This window comes from Plecotus auritus (assembly GCF_963455305.1).
Source record: "Plecotus auritus genome assembly, chromosome: 8".
Lineage (NCBI taxonomy): Eukaryota > Metazoa > Chordata > Mammalia > Chiroptera > Vespertilionidae > Plecotus > Plecotus auritus.
The window spans coordinates 136,105,123-136,120,885 of record NC_137782.1 but is presented as its reverse complement, the minus strand read 5'-3'; positions in this window follow the sequence as shown (position 1 = coordinate 136,120,885).

The following is a 15,763-nucleotide window of genomic DNA, read 5'->3' as shown; positions in this document are numbered from 1 at the left end:
CTGGACCACAGTTTGTTCCCCCAGCTCAGGGATGGGAGCAGCAAAGGTAGAGTTGAATTGACCTGTGGTTGGGGACTTAGTGGGTAAAATATCCTGGGGATAGTGGGAGAGATGGCAAGAGGAGGATGAAGGTGAACTACTGTAAGGATTCTGGGATGACATGAAAGACAGTAATGAAAGGGAAGAGTAGACAGAAGTGGTAAAACAGGACAGATCATGGGACTAGAGTTCCTGATGTGAGCAGAGAGTCGGTTTAAGGGGGGAAAAGATTTTCAAGAGCTGGAGGAAGCAGTGAGGATGCTTTGGGCTGCAAGTAACAAAATCTTCACTCAAAATAGCTTAAACAAAGTGGAAATGTATTATGTCACTTACTAGGTAGGGCAGGTTTCTGTGTGGCTGATTCAGTGGCTCAACAATACAATCAGAGAATGAAATTCTCTCATACTCAGACTAGAGGCAAAATAGCCACCTGCAGACATGACAATGTCCAGAGGAAGAAAAAAGACCATCTCTTCTTAGGAGTTTCTCTTAGAAACAAGGATTTCTTTTTTCCAGAGGTCCCCTAATAGACTTCCCTTCCCCTCTTATGGTCCAGGACTGGGTCTCATGCTTATTCTAGAACTAATTGTTGGCAAAACAGGCCAATCAGATCCACTCTGGAGCATGGGATGGGCCAGCTTCCCTTGGGGATCATGGCTGCATGGGGGACGAAGTAGGACTTGAATGAAATTGAAGTTCTGTTGGGAAGAAAGAAGTGGTTGCTTTTTATTCTTTTTATTCTTGAACACAAAACCAACAGCGTCCATCACAGAGGCTGCCATGGGCAAGTGGGATGTGAACACTATTATGAAAACTATTGAACTTTAGTTTTTTTTTGTCTGCTCAGATTTTCACTGGCTCTCTTATACTTATGAGATGCATTACATACGCAAACCAATAGTGAAGTAAAGTTTTGATCATTTCTTTATAAAAATCCTTTGCTCTGGCCAAGCATATCAACCCCCGATCCAAGAACACACCTTGTATTTTCCCACTTTCTCGCCTTCCCCAGTCTTTGGAAGATAACACCCTGATCATTGCCGCCTTCTAACAACTAGCCAGACCCTACTCATCCATCAGAACCTGGCCCAAACCCAATCGCTTAGTCTTTAACCACATAAAATTAGTGCCCCAAAGAACCTTCAAGACCATCCAGTCCAGGATCATCTATCTCCAGGGATCTCTCTGTGCAGACACAGCTGGAGAATGGGTCCAGTTTTACACTTCTCAGGGGTCCTCTTAGCCCCCAACACAATTACTGGTACACACAACAGATGTTCACTAAGGATTTATTGACTGACAGATTAATCAATAAATGATCACAGACTGAAGAGTGAGTGTACCCTGCCCTGCTTTTGAACGTGCAGACCAGCTCTCAGGAGAGAGAGCCGAGGAAGTTGGGGATGGGAGGCTGACTGGGAGCCAAGGAGGCACTCCTGGGCAACCCCGGGATGTTGGAGTGGGAAACAAGAGTTACAACAAAGCTGAAAGGGGTGGAAATGATAAGCCCTCAAAGGAACACATTAAATGAAAAATTATAACCCTGGCTCACCTTCTGAGATATACTTTGGTATCATCTTTGCCACCCTGTCACTGGCCTGAGAAATGTCGATGTGGGAGAGAAACATCGATCGATTGCCTCCCGCATGCACTGGACCAGGGATCAAACCCTCAATCTGGTTATGTGTCCTGACCAGGAATCGAACCTGTCACCTTTTGGGGTATGGGACAATGCTCCAACCAACTGAGTCACACCAGCAGGGCAAATGGCCATTTTTACCCCAACCCTTAAGCTCAGGATCTTTGGTGGGAAGGAAATGAACAGGGGTCCTTGAGAGGACCCACAGAGACCTCCTGGTGAAAGCTGCCTTTCCCTGTCCTGGGAGGGGTGGTGGACCTTGGGGAGGGGGTCCTTTTTATTCTTATTCTTGATGGCAGCTGCATCTTTGATTTTCAAAGAGCCTAAAAGTTCTCGAGGATTCTGGATCCATTCTAAGGTTCATGGATTGGTTTGTTTCTAGTGATGAGTGGTCCTGCCTAGTCTTGTTGATTTTGAGAGTTAACCACTGAGCAAACATTCGCTGAGGGTCTGCTTATGAAACCAGACAACCAATGGGTCTGGGCTGCCTGCCACTACTTGTGTCAATTAAGCAGAGACAAGGTTGAGTCTGTATGAGCATTTATTCCAATAATGCCGGTAGTATAGGAAAACAGCAAGTGATCCACGAAAATCTGCTCTACACTCCCCTCCCCAATAAGCCAACTGCTTGTATGGGGAAGAAGGACACAGATTACATGGGGAAGTAGGCAAAAGGAATAAAAATAGATATTACAGGCATGGGGAAATAGGCAAAAGGAATAAGAATGGGCATAATGGTTACAGATTATAAGCCGGGGGTTGCAAAGGATGGGTGCCTCCAGGACTGGATTGTTTCAGCAACAAGGTGATTAATCTTTCCATGATAAATAGGCAGTTCACAGATAAGGAGGATGGACCGCATTTACCAGTTAACTCCCAGGTCCCTTACAACTCGAAGCCAGGTTACAATGTGCTTTCTTTAATCAGTACAAAACAATCACGGTTAACAGAGCATGATTAATATTTCTTATAACTGTAGCTAGTCTCCACTATTCTATTTCTCCCTCCCACCCCTAACATTTATTGGGGGACACGAGAACAAGCCTAAGAGAAAATCCCCTCTGAGGAGTTTACAGTGAAGTCCAGGTCTCAAAGTTAGTGAACACCTGCAAGGATTAGCAAATGTCAGGACGTTAGTGCCCTGGCCCCTGTGGCTCAGTTGGTTGGGCATTGTCCTGTGCACCAAAGGACACAGCTTGGTTCCTGGTCAGGGCACTTGCTTGGGTTGCAGGCTCGATCCCAGAGGGGCTGTGCAGGAGGCTGCTGATCAAGGTTTTGCTCTCACATTGATGTTTCTCTCTCCTTCCTCTCTCTCTAAAAATCAATAAAACAAAAAATGATAGGACATTAGTGATCTGTGTGGCTCAGACTGCCCCAGTTTTCTCACAGCGTTCTCTTTCTCCAAATTCTCTCTCTCTAATATATATATATATATATATATATATATATATATATATATATATATATACACACACACACACACACACACACACACACACTGAGTGGCCAGATTATTATGATCTCTGAACGCTGAACGCATAATAATCTGGCCACTCAGTGTGTGTGTGTGTGTGTGTGTGTGTGTGTGTGTGTATTTTAGAGGCCCGGTGCATGAATTTGTGCATGGGTTGGGTCTGGCCAACCTGGCCAGGGGGAGGGGACATGGGTGGTTGGCCGGCCTGCCTGCTGGTCGAACTTCTGGTCAAGGGGACAATTTGCATATTAGCCTTTTATTATATAGGATATACACTGAGTGGCCAGATTATTATGCATTCAAAGATCATAATAATCTGGCCACTCAGTATGTATGTGTGTGTATATATATATATATATATATATATATATATATATATATATATATTTAAAATATATTTTTATTGATTTCAGAGAGGAAGGAAGAGGGAGAAGGAGATACAAACATCAATGATGAGAATCACTGATGGGCTGCCTCCTGCACACCCCCTCACTGGGGATCCAGCCTGCATGTGCCCTTGACAGAAATTGAACCTGGGACCTTTCAGTCAACAGGCCAATGCTCTATCTACTAAGCCAAACCAGCTAGCGCTATATATATATATTTTTAATATATTTTATTGATATTTTACAGAGAGGAAGGGAGAGAGAGTTAGAAACATCGATGAGAGAGAAACATTGATTGGCTGCCTCCTGCACACCTCCTACTGGGGATGTGCCCGCAACCAAGTTACATGCCCTTGACCGGAATCGAACCTGGGACCTTTCAGTCCGCAGGCTGATGCTCTATCCACTGAGCCAAACCGGTTTCAGCTAGGGCTATATTTTTTTTATTATTGACTAGAGGCCCAGTGCACAAAATTCGTGCATGGGTAGGGTCCCTAGGCCTGGTCAGCGATCAGGGCAATCAGGTTCCCCGCCTCCTTGCCTCCTCCTTCCATTGCTCCCTCAGCACCCCACCCCCTTTGCCGCTGCTGGTTGCCTGCCATGTTACATGCCACCCCCTTGTGGTCAGTGCACGTCATAGTGAGTGATCGAACTCCCAGTCTCCCCATCGAACTCCCAAGGGGACACTTTGCATATTAGCCTTTTATATATAGATTTCAGAGAGGGAGAGATATAAACATCAATGATGAGAAAGAATTATCCATCAGCTGCCTCCTGCATGCCCCCTACTGGGGATTGAGGGCATGTGCCCTGAATGGGAGTCAAACCACGACCTCCAGGTTCATAGGTCAACGTTCAACCACTGTGCCACACCAGCTGGACTCCAAATTCTCTTCAAAGACTTCACTGCCTCAGCCACTGGGGTGGATACCATTAGATGGGAGAGGAAGAGATGCGTGTCCTGATTACAAGGTTGTAAGGAGAGAAACCAGAAGCAGCAAGGCCAAGCTCCAGCCTTAGGGCCACCCAGCCTTGAGCAGAGGAAATGAACCTGAAGAGGAAAACACACTCAGAGCACCAGGCAGGGATAGACCAACAGACAGAGCTTAAATCCCGTGTTGACCAGGCCTCCCCTAGGCCGCTGACTGTAGCTTGGAACTTTCCTCAGATTGGTTTTGATGGGGGACAGGTACCCCAAAAGATGGCACCTTGGCATATTGAATATTTTAAGCTGAAGGTGTTTGAGAAAACACAGAGCCGGAAGGTCACTCTGACTTTCCCCCTCTCCCACCCACCTTTCTCCTCTGAAACAGTCATTAACACTCCTGTGAGAGGTGCCCTCCCTATTCCCAGAGGAAAGGGCCATTGTTTTCTTGGAAGATAAAGGGATTCCAAGAAGAATCCTAACAAACAGGCCTTGCTAAGTTTCTTCCTGTTTACTACAGTTACCTCAGGCTCCCCATCCTCTGCGCTTCCTCCACTACTGGCCACTCTTCATCACACGTAGCGTAAAATACTCAGGTCTTCATTTTCTTGGGAACGCTCCCGCATCACATAAAACTTTAAATACATGTCTATGCTTTTCTCCTGCTACTTTATCTTGGTCTGTTTCATTTTCAGACCTAGTCGGGGATGCTAAGAAGGCTGAGGATAACGTTTTCCTCCCGTACAGTTACATGGACCAACACACTGCCCCCTTTCTTGTAGCTAATGCAGACCAGGTCCCCATGCCGGCAGGCAGAGGAGCCCCAGGAATGAACACCAGCACTTGTTCGGTGAGGGCTGAAGTGATTCAGGAGGGAGGCCTGAAGGAAGGAGAGGAGAGAGAGCAGCCTGGTTGAGGAGCACAGGAAAGAATGCTCTAGAGAGACAGGAGCAGGGACCGTGGTCAGACAGGCAGAGGGGGCGCCTGGGAGGGTGAATGTGGAGGTTGGGGGCCAATTGGGCAGGGGGCATGAGCGAACCCTCTCTCCAGGGGCCTGGGGAGGGAGCTTGGGCTTCTGCAGATGGAAGTGGGGCCCTGCCAGGCCCCCCTGACCTCGCTCGGCAGGGGGCCGGCAGCTGTCTGCCCCGCTGGCCTGAGGCACACTTCCTCTCCACACAGTAATCCCTTTCCACTACAGAGCAGAGCTGGGGCTGCACACTCGGATTACACCATGACTAACCAGCGATGCCATCCTATGGCTGGCTCGGTTTCATGTTCGTTTTTTGTCTGCATCCTCTCCAACCATTCTAGTCTTTCTAGTTCCTTCTGACAATCAGCTTTTCTTATTTCCCATTTTAAAATGTCTAAAAACTTACTCATCGTTGAGGCCCTTGCCCTGGGGAGGAGAAGTGGCAGCTACAGGACCCTATATCTCTACTTTTCAGAATTCTTACTGGACACGCCAGCCAGTAGCTTCTGAATTTCAAACCAGACAAAGGCAGGGTTCTGGAGGTTCTCATGGCAACCCTGATTTACATCTCAGAAGGAGCCTTCTGGATCTCCAGCTGGGTCCTGGGTGGTTCCCACTGGGCAATGTCAGTATCAAAGGCCTGTTTGCAGCCACCTCAGGGACCTGCCGGCTGGAGACAGCCCTCCTCCCCTCCCTGCCCCACCCATCCTCTGACTCTGCCTGACCTTGCTCCTTCCTGCTGCCTGGAGGTGGGGCCCCTCGGCCCTCCCCCTCTCAGCCTTCTGTGACTCAGTGGAAGCCGGTGGCCACTTCCCCCCACCCCGCCCACACTCACATTCCAATGGCCAGCTCAGTCGCCTCTTGGCACTCCACCCACACCCACCAGGCCTCGGCCTAGAGTAAATAGTCATCTCTTTATGGTAGGATTTACTATCCGGGCTGGTCCCGTATTGGAAGGGGTCACGTGTATCTTAGCCTCGAGTGCATGCCTTTTTTCTACAGCTAAGAGCTGATCTCTGAGAATCTTCCTTTTGACCCCTGGCTGACCTCGCACATTTTGTTTAAGGGAACTAGAGAGCTTTATTCTTTAATGTCATAGCTAGTACAGTACTGGCTCAATGTATGTCTGAAGAAAAGAGTTAAAAAGGAAAAAGAGATATTAAAGTAATTAAAGGGACCCCAGGCACCCCCGGCACCTAACAGACCCTACCACCTCCACAAGGCCTCACTGGGGTCATGTTAAAGGTGAAATTGCTGATGCCTGGACTGGATCCCCAGCTCTGCCACTCCGAGGTCTCAGGGGCATTCATGCCCACCTGAGCTTCTGTTCCTCACCTCTATGCCGGGGATGATAGTTCCATATTTCATCAATTCCAGGATGTACAGTTTTTCACCTTTTAACATCTGAAACCAGGATACGTCCTCCCATCAAAACAGCAGTAGGGGACTGTATTCCTGTTTGTTGCAGTGCCCCTTCCTGCAGGTTGAGCCCGTATCCTGCCTGCTGAGCTCAGAAGTGGCTTGTGTCTTGCTCTGGCCCATGGAGTAGGTAGGGAAGCGACATGCATCACTTCCAGGCTGAAGCTTTAAAAGGCAGGCAGGTTCCCCTCAACAGCCAGTCAAGTTCCGCGAAGACGCTCGTTCCAGAGACAGGCTTCACCCATCCCGCAGAGAAGTTGATGCGGAGCTAACCTGTAGCCAGTGGGTGGTTAAGGCATTGAAGCCTCTGAACTTCTGGGTTCTATGTTTTGATAGCACAGGCTAGCCTATCCTGAGTGGTACTGCATCTTCCAGTTAGTTGACAGATTTTTTTTTTCTTTCTTAGCGGTACATAACAGTGCCACTCACAATGGGTGGTATTGTTGAGTCACAATGGGTGGTATTGTTGAGTCAATGAAACCCAGTAGTACCTCTCACCAACCGAAGGAGTTAATCCATGCAAATCACTGAGCACAGTGCCTGCCTGCAGTGAACGTCCGATTCTGTTAGCCATGGTTATATGGCCAGCACTCATAACCAGCGCTCATTATGAGTCTGGAATAATGACCTGATGGAAGCTGGCAGCCCCCTCAGATCCCTTGTGAAATAAGAAAGGGTATAAATAAGTTCAAGTAAATAAAAATATGGCTTTGGCACTTGCTGTTGGAGGCTCCTGGAAGGTGGTCTTTCAGATGGCCTTCCCGTAAGCCAGCCTTTCAAAAAGACACTTGTTTTGGTAGGTAACTAAGGGCACTGATTTTTTTTCCTTAGTAAATAACAGTTTGTCATCTGGAATATGAGAAGGTGGGAGAAACTACTAAGTCGTAAGATGGCAAGGTCTGGTGCAACAGAATAAAGAAACTCCACACTCATTTATTTATTTATTTATTTATTTATTTATTTATTTAAATATATTTTATTGATTTTTTACAGAGAGAAAGAGAGAGGGATAGAGAGTTAGAAACATCGACCAGCTGCCTCCTGCACACCTCCCACAGGGGATGTGCCTGCAACCAAGGTACATGCCCTCGACTGGAATCGAACCCGGGACCTTTCTGTCCGCAGGCTGACATTCTATCCACTGAGCCAAACCAGTTAGGGCTCCACACTCTTTTATTTATTGAATTTTTAAAAATATATTTTTATTGATTTCAGAGAGGAAGGGAGTGGGAGAGGTAGAAATATCAATGATGAGAATCATTGATGGGCTGTCTCCTACACGCCCCCTACTGGGGATCAAGCCCACAACTGGGGCATGAGCCCTGATCCGGAATCAAGCCATGACCTGGTTCATAGGTCAATGTTCAACCACTGAGTCACGCCATCCGGGCCATACTCTTTTAGACAGAGCAAAATATAAAAATCTTGCATTTTTATGAAATTAGGTTGGGTCACAGAGCCAGTCCAGAGAGAGCAACTTCCAGCTCATTCTATACCTTCTGTGTTATACCCCTGTGCTATGGAACAGCTCTCCCCACGAACTGGAGAGCCAGCCCCTGTACACCCAGAGGCAGTGAGAGGGCTCTGCATGCTGGGTTTGGCCTCAATACCATAGTGAGGCAGCCGGGGCTGTCTCTGACTTTTCATGGCCAGCGTCCACCCCTTCAACATCTGCTCCCTTGAAGCTCATGTTACCAGCCTGCCTCCTCCTTCACTGCCTCCACTCAGAACAAAAGTCATCCATCCTGAAGTATGAGTGACCTATGCATTACTTTCTCAGAAGCATTTCTATTTTAAAAGGGAACTTAGAAACTGATACAGGAAGTTACAGGACAGTATGTAAGGTTGTGTTAGGAATCTGTTAAGCGAAAGAAACGGAAACTTACTTAAGGAAACTGGAATTTACACAAAGCTCGGCTACAGACAGTACAATGTGGCCTCCAGAGAACTGAAAAGTTTTCAGGTAACTACTTTCTCCCACTCTTTCTTACTCTCTGGGTTCCATGCGCGCTGGTCTTCCTGTGTCCATCTCGGTCTCAGCTTGCACATGGCCCCATCATGGCTGCCCAGAAATGATGACTTTTATCTCAAGCCCCAACACCAACTAACTAGAGTTTCTCTGACCTAATTGTTAATTCCTGAGAGGGAAGATTTGGCTTCCTGCAGCCCATAGATAATTCCATTGGGGTCAGTTGACCATATCAGGTTCAATCGGTTGTGACGCTGCCACTATTGGGCCAGTCAGTTTCTTAAAAAGACAGCATGGTTGGGTGTCATACAGAATTTGGTTCAGCTACCTGGGGCAGAATACACAAAATAACTGCAGCTTAACAAAGAGAAATGTCTTTCTTTCTCGTGTAAGAGCAGTCCATGACTGGTATAGTGACCTCTTGATGACTGTCTTGGTATGTGACTTTGGTCCTCAAAGTTACTTCATGATCCAAAGTGGCTGCTGAAGCGCCAGTCACCGCATCACATTGGGTTGCAGGCTGAAAGGAGGAAAGGAAGGAAGATGAACGCTGCCTCTCACCTCCTGCTCAGTCAGCTCCCGTTAGCAGCCTTATCAGGAATTCCACAAAATATTTCCACTTATGTCATTGCCAGAACCTAGTCACATAGTCACACCTTGCTTCAAGGACGACTGGGAAATGGAGCGTTGTTTTTTATTTTATTTGTTTTGTTTTTTGAAGACACTGCCTTCCAGAGTTATGCCACAAAAATAAAATAAAATAAAATTGGAAGGAAATATGGGCCATCTCTAGTATGTTTTTAAGTTTTCTTTTTCTGTAAGAAAAGTGTGTCCTTTGGAAATTAACAAAAAAAAAATTAGTAAAAGAACCATTTTGGAGAGAGAGAGAGGGGGGGGTGGGGGAGAGAGGAACTCTGGAAAACAAAGGTCAGTGCTTACCCCAGAAGAGTAATTTCTGGAGATGGAGTTTCGGGCATTTGAGAGATGGTGGTGCTTTAGAAGTGGGGGGTAGAGACCTTGCCAGAGACTCTAGTCGTGCCACATGCACACGTGGGAGGTCTGTCCAGTTCGTATGAGAGTTTTGTAGTCGTGGAGGCCGTTCCCTCCTGCACATGAAACCAAAGGTGGGCCGCACACCTGTCCGCCCTTTTCCGTGCCACACCGTCATTCACGGCGGTGGAGTGTGAAACGGACAGTCCACACAGCGCTTTTCTGTCTTTTTGCTTTTGGTCACTGCGGTCACCACTATACAACTAAGAACGCTTTCTGAAATGCGAAGCAAGCCTGTCCTCCACTGTTTCAATCCTTCTTTGGCTGCTTGAACGAGGCAGAAAAATTCTTGCCCCATGCACCCCTTCCCTTATTTTCAGGATGCCTTCTGCCTCCTCCCTTTCACCACATCCAGCCTGCAAGAAGCTTCTGCCCCCTGAGATGCCCTGCCCTCACCTTGCCTACCTAACAAACTCCTACTTCCCTTCAATGCCCAGCTCAAAGCCACCTCTTCTGTGAAGCTTTCCTTGATTGCCCGCGGGCATGGGCCCTTTGTTCCCTTTGTGTGTTCTTGTGACCTTTCATGTACCAATCTCTGCCTTCTCCAGCAGGTCTGTCCTCTCCCCCATGGCGTGAACTCTTTCGGAACAGGTTCTGGGCTCTATTCTTGTCTGTGCCTCAGTGCCAAGCACAGAGCCTGGTATGAGCCAGGTACCTAGCATGGGGCATGGCAAGGAGGTAGAACATAATGGTTCTGAGCAGAGATTCTCGTGCTACCCCACTTGAATTCAAAGCCAGGCTCTGCTACTGTGACTAAACATCTCCATGCCTCAGTTTCTCTACCTGTAAAAAGGGGATAAAGCTACTTCCTACCCCTCAACCTTTTGTTGAAGTTTAAATGTGGGAACATATGCCAAGAGCCTGTCACTCACTGTGTGTGAGTTATTACAATCATCTTCATTACTTCTGACTAAGGTACTAGTGTGGCAGAAGGGGCACCACAGACCTGCTCCTTAGCAGCCCAGTGATTTGGGTTAGATAGGACTGTCTCTCCGACAGACGCAGGCTGAGGGCACTTAGAAGTATTTTGTGGAAATGACACACTGGCATGTGGACTTCCTGGAGAAATTCGGGGAAGTTACAAAACACCAACTCTTCGCTTGAATGATCTTGCCTATTTCCCCAGCCCTTGTTCATTTGCAGGGAGCACATTTGGTAACTCAGAGTGTTGGAAAAGGTGTGGCTGGAAAGGGTTAATCCCACAGCTTTAGAAGGAATTGGGCTCTGGGGAAAGAGGGGTTTCTAGGGATGGTGTCCAATGAGGCCTCCCTGCCTCGTCTGGGCATCAGGAGTCATCGCCATGGTGACGCAGAGTGTGGGTCCACTTTGCATTTATATGGGGCTTTTCCCTGCTGCTGCTCTGGTGAGTTTCGGTGGAACTGCATTATGGAGAAATGAGGGACAGGGAAAGGGAAATGCTTTGTTCAGCCAGGGTGGCAGGGGAAGTTATTGAAAAGGTGAAAACCAGTTCCCTGATTCATTCAATAATGAAAATCTGTGGAGCCCGCTCTGTGCCAGGCCCAATTCCAGGTATGAGGGACTCAGCAGAGAGCAAGGCGTGGGTCCCTGACCTAATGGGGACAGCAGGCCATAACCAAGGAACAAACAGATTCTGAATCTAAGATGCCCAGCCCTTCCCACATCCCCCCCCCCCTGAAAAAAATCTCTGAAATCAGAGTGGATACATCTTACAATTAGAGGTGTATCTTGAGATCATTTCTTTCATAATATAATGCTGCACTTAACCATTGATGGCATCTGAGATTTGATAAAATATAATAATATGATTCAGGTATTGGCATCCTCACCCTCCTTGGTACTGACTTATTTTCCCTCCAAGCACATTGCAGTGGCAACCCAAAGGACAATAATTTCTTTGATCTATTCCTGTGACTTTTAAAGAAATATTTAGTAAGGAATTTGTTTGGCTGTTAATAAGAGAAAAATCCAACTAACAGTGATGATACTAACTTGCCTAGCCCTAGGGCTGGTGCAGCTGCTCAAGTAAGTCATCGGGCACCCAGCCTTCTTCTATCATTCTGCTCCACCTCTCCCAGCTCAGGCCTTTAATCCTCCTGGTCACAACATGGGCCCTGCGCTTCCCGGCCTCACATCTGTGTTCCAGGCAGCAAGGAGGAGGAAGGGCACAGGGATCATCAGTCTTTTTTTTTTAAGTCACGAAAACAAGCTTTTCCAGAAGCCTCACTTGGCTGACTCTGCCTACAGTCACAGGTCAGCGTGGTGTCACGTGTTCACCCTGAGCTGGAAGGTGGCTATGGAAGAGGGAGCTGTGGATGAAGATGAGAAACAGCAGTGTCTGCTCTGCTGAAGCAACAGGGCGACATAGCCCTGATGCGTGCATTGTATATATGTATGGAATGTTATTGGGGATGGGGAGCAAAGGAAAGAGGAGCTACTGTTCCCGCTCCTGAAGGGAAATCGCTAAACAGATTTGCCTCGCCTGAAAATGGGACATACGCCATTCAGCGCACACTGACACAAAGCCTGGGTGTCTTCACACTTGTCTCCAAATATCCAGCAAGCTCAAGGAACAGGATGACGTGAGGGACACCAGCCACTTACTGACTCCCAGGTAGGAGGGCAATAAACATTCTAGATCAGGTAGTGAACATTCTACCCGGAGAGACTGAAAAGGCTCCGCCGAGTAGCCCTCAAGGGAACAAGATTGCTAGATGGAGAGCAGGAAGGAGAAAATCTCCTTAACCACATGCTAGGGTACTGGGGACAGACTCTAGTCTGGGGCAAGACCCAGCCAGGTTCCCCCATCAAGGGGAGGGGCAAGTGGGGTTTGGTCAGGGGTAGGGGATGGATGTTTGGGGACAACAATTAACAAAGGTATCACCTTTGACTACTTTCTTTACCAATCTAATGGTCTTACTTTTCCATCTATCTTTTCATCCTAGACTTGTCAACTGACACATCAATGTAATTCCTTTAGGAAATGATTAAAAATCCAAATACACTCGCAGACTCTATTGGTACCTACAGTGGTAGATTGCAAGCATGGCCGCAATCCCTCACCACTCTCTTATGCTTACTGCTTTGAAGATGACTTTGCGTCCCCTCCCACCCCTCTCCACTCCCTGAATTCGGGCTGCCCTAGTGACTTGCTTTGCCCAGTAGAATGCAGTGGGTGTTATTTGTGTAGCTCTGAGCCTGGGCCTCAAGAGAATGTGCTTACTTCTCTCTCAGAACTCAAGTGCACAGGCCGGGCTAGCCTGCCAGAGAAGGAGGGACCACGTGGAGCAGAGGAGCTGCCCCCGCGGAGGCGATCCTAGACCAGCCAGCCCCCACCCAATCGTGACTGTCCTCAGAGCATGAGTGACCCAGCCCAAGTATACCAAACTGCAGAATCATGAGCTCAATAACTGTTCATTTAAACCACTAAGTTTTGGAGGGAGCTACCTGATACACTTACTACAGGGCAAGGCAAAAGAGGGTTTACAGTTGTGGGTACAGGAAACATTTTATTCTTGTATTATTATTTGTTAACTGTTGTATTATTTTCCATACAAACAACTGTAAACCTACTTTGCCCTACCCTATATGTGCCAGACACTGGCTACATACTTTATATTTATTAATTTTTTTTTGTTAATCATTACCTGAGGATACTAGTATTTTTCCATTGATTTTTAGATATCGGAAAGGAGGGAAAGAGACAGAGAGAGAAATATCGATGTGAGAGAGACTCATTGATTGGTTGCCTCCTGCAAGCACTCTGACTAGGGCCAGGGATCGAGCCTGCAACCTAGGTACGTGCCCTTGACCGGAATAGAACCTGGGACCCTTCAGTCCGCAGGCCAATGCTCTATCCACTGAGCCAAACCTGCCAGGGCTGGTGGCGTACTTTATGTAAATGTCCTATTTCTTTTTATTATATTAATACCTATCGGTGTGTAGAATGCGTGTTAGGGGAGAAATAGCCCCAGCCCACCCTGTTTGCTCCTGTCTGTTCTTCCATTCTGATTGAATTTCTGTGTAGTCTTTTGCTCCAAGTAGCTTTCAGGTTCTGACAAAAGGACCAGAATATCCTGCGGGAACCCTCTATCATCCTCCGTCTCCTGCCACTTAACGGTGTGTGTTAGTGAGGTGGTACTCCAGCTGGAATCCATCCAGCTCCTCATTCCTCAAGCTGCTCTTTCAGGAGCTTTCTTGCTGTTTTTAAGCACATGTAGGTTCCTGAGGTCAGAGACCCAGAGAGGATCTTTTAGTGCATTTATCAGACAGTCCTAGGGCACCAAGGGAGGAATGTGAGATACTGGATTCTTTCTTTTTTAAAAAAAAATATTTTTTTTTATTGATTTTAGCGAGGAAGGGAGAGGCAGATAGAAAATCAATGATGAGAGAGAATCATTGATTAGCTGCCTCCTGCACACCCTACACTGGGGATCGATCCCACAACCCGGGCAGGCGCCCTGACAGGGAATTGAGCTGCGACCTCCTGGTTCATAGGTCGACACTCAACCACTGAGCCACGCGGCTAGGCATACTGGATTCTTTCTATGCAGAAAGAAGTGGGAGAAGATAGAAGGTAGTTGTGTGAAGCTCTTGGCAGAATGACAGTCACCAAAGCAGTGACCATGCGAAGTGCCAACCTAGGGCAGCCTCTTGCCAAGGAGGAAGGCGTGGCCTCGGGCTGGTGGTGTTCCTGTCTGGATAGCTGCAGTCCCCTGTGGAAATCCCCCTTCTGCATCTGTGGGATAGGAGGCCTACTTTGCCGCAGCTCCTTGGGGTAACAGACACTTACTTAAAGCCAAGGCGTCTGCCAACAGATAATAGCTTTAAATGCAAAATTACAAATCATTATGGGTAATGTGATGCAAATTGCAATAGAAGCATTGGCAGTATTTTACTTTGATTTCATTTTTTTTGCTTTTCCTCCCTGGCCAGCCTTGTCTAAAGTCGCTGCTGGGAACACCTTCTTCACACACCACTCGGCCTCCAGCTAGGGCACTGACCTTGTGCACTCCAGGAGGACAGGAGTAAGGGCTACGGAGAGCGGGCAGGCCTCCTCCCATCCACGCAGGCGGCGGTTATTTCTAAAAAACCAAGGTTTAACTTTTTCCACTTTGGCTTCTTCCTTTACCCTCTGGGCAGTGCCAGGACATGTTCCATTTCCATTGGGAATTGGACGTCAGTGTTAATGGTTAATCCAAAAGGCCTCCTTCAGCAAATGCTAAGTGAAGGCTTTAAAGTAACCAGTTGGCTGGACTTGTTTTCTTTACTGCCTGTGGGCCGCTGCGGGCCGGGGCTGGAGGAGGGAACACTGGTAAGCACCTTGGCCCTTCAGCGGTTCAAACTCAAGTTCTGTGTTCTTTCTTCCCAAGGGATGTCGGGCAATTGACAAGTGGTCACTTTCAACTGCTTCCCCTTACAGCCCCGGGGAGGCAGGTGTTGCTGAGCTTAAGGTCTGTCTCTAAGCAGCAAAACCGAAAAGAAAAGAAAGGAATACGCAGCAAAAAATACAGAAGTGTTAAAAAAATTTTTTAAGTGTTTTATATCAAATTTCTTTCAAGGAAGAAGGCTCAATCTGGCTGACCCTTCAATCACTGAGAGAAGTGCTACAAAGGTATTCCCGCTATGGCCGATGCCTCGAAGGGGCGGCTGCGGAAGGGATTTGTGACAAAGGCTTCCGGAGTCTTTAGGTTGAGAACCATCTTCTTGTGGGGCTGTGTGGGGCTCGTTTATCTTCCTCTTTTTCAGCTCCCCTGTGGCCATCTGTTTCCAAGGAGCTCGGTGCTTGTAATGACCAGGAAAACTAGAGGCTGAAAATAGAGCTAATTTCCCAGATCTCGGGCACTGAGAGGAGAGAGGGGTGGGGACCTCTTGGACATAAGCTCACATTAGCTGATGAAACTGGGCTGTTGT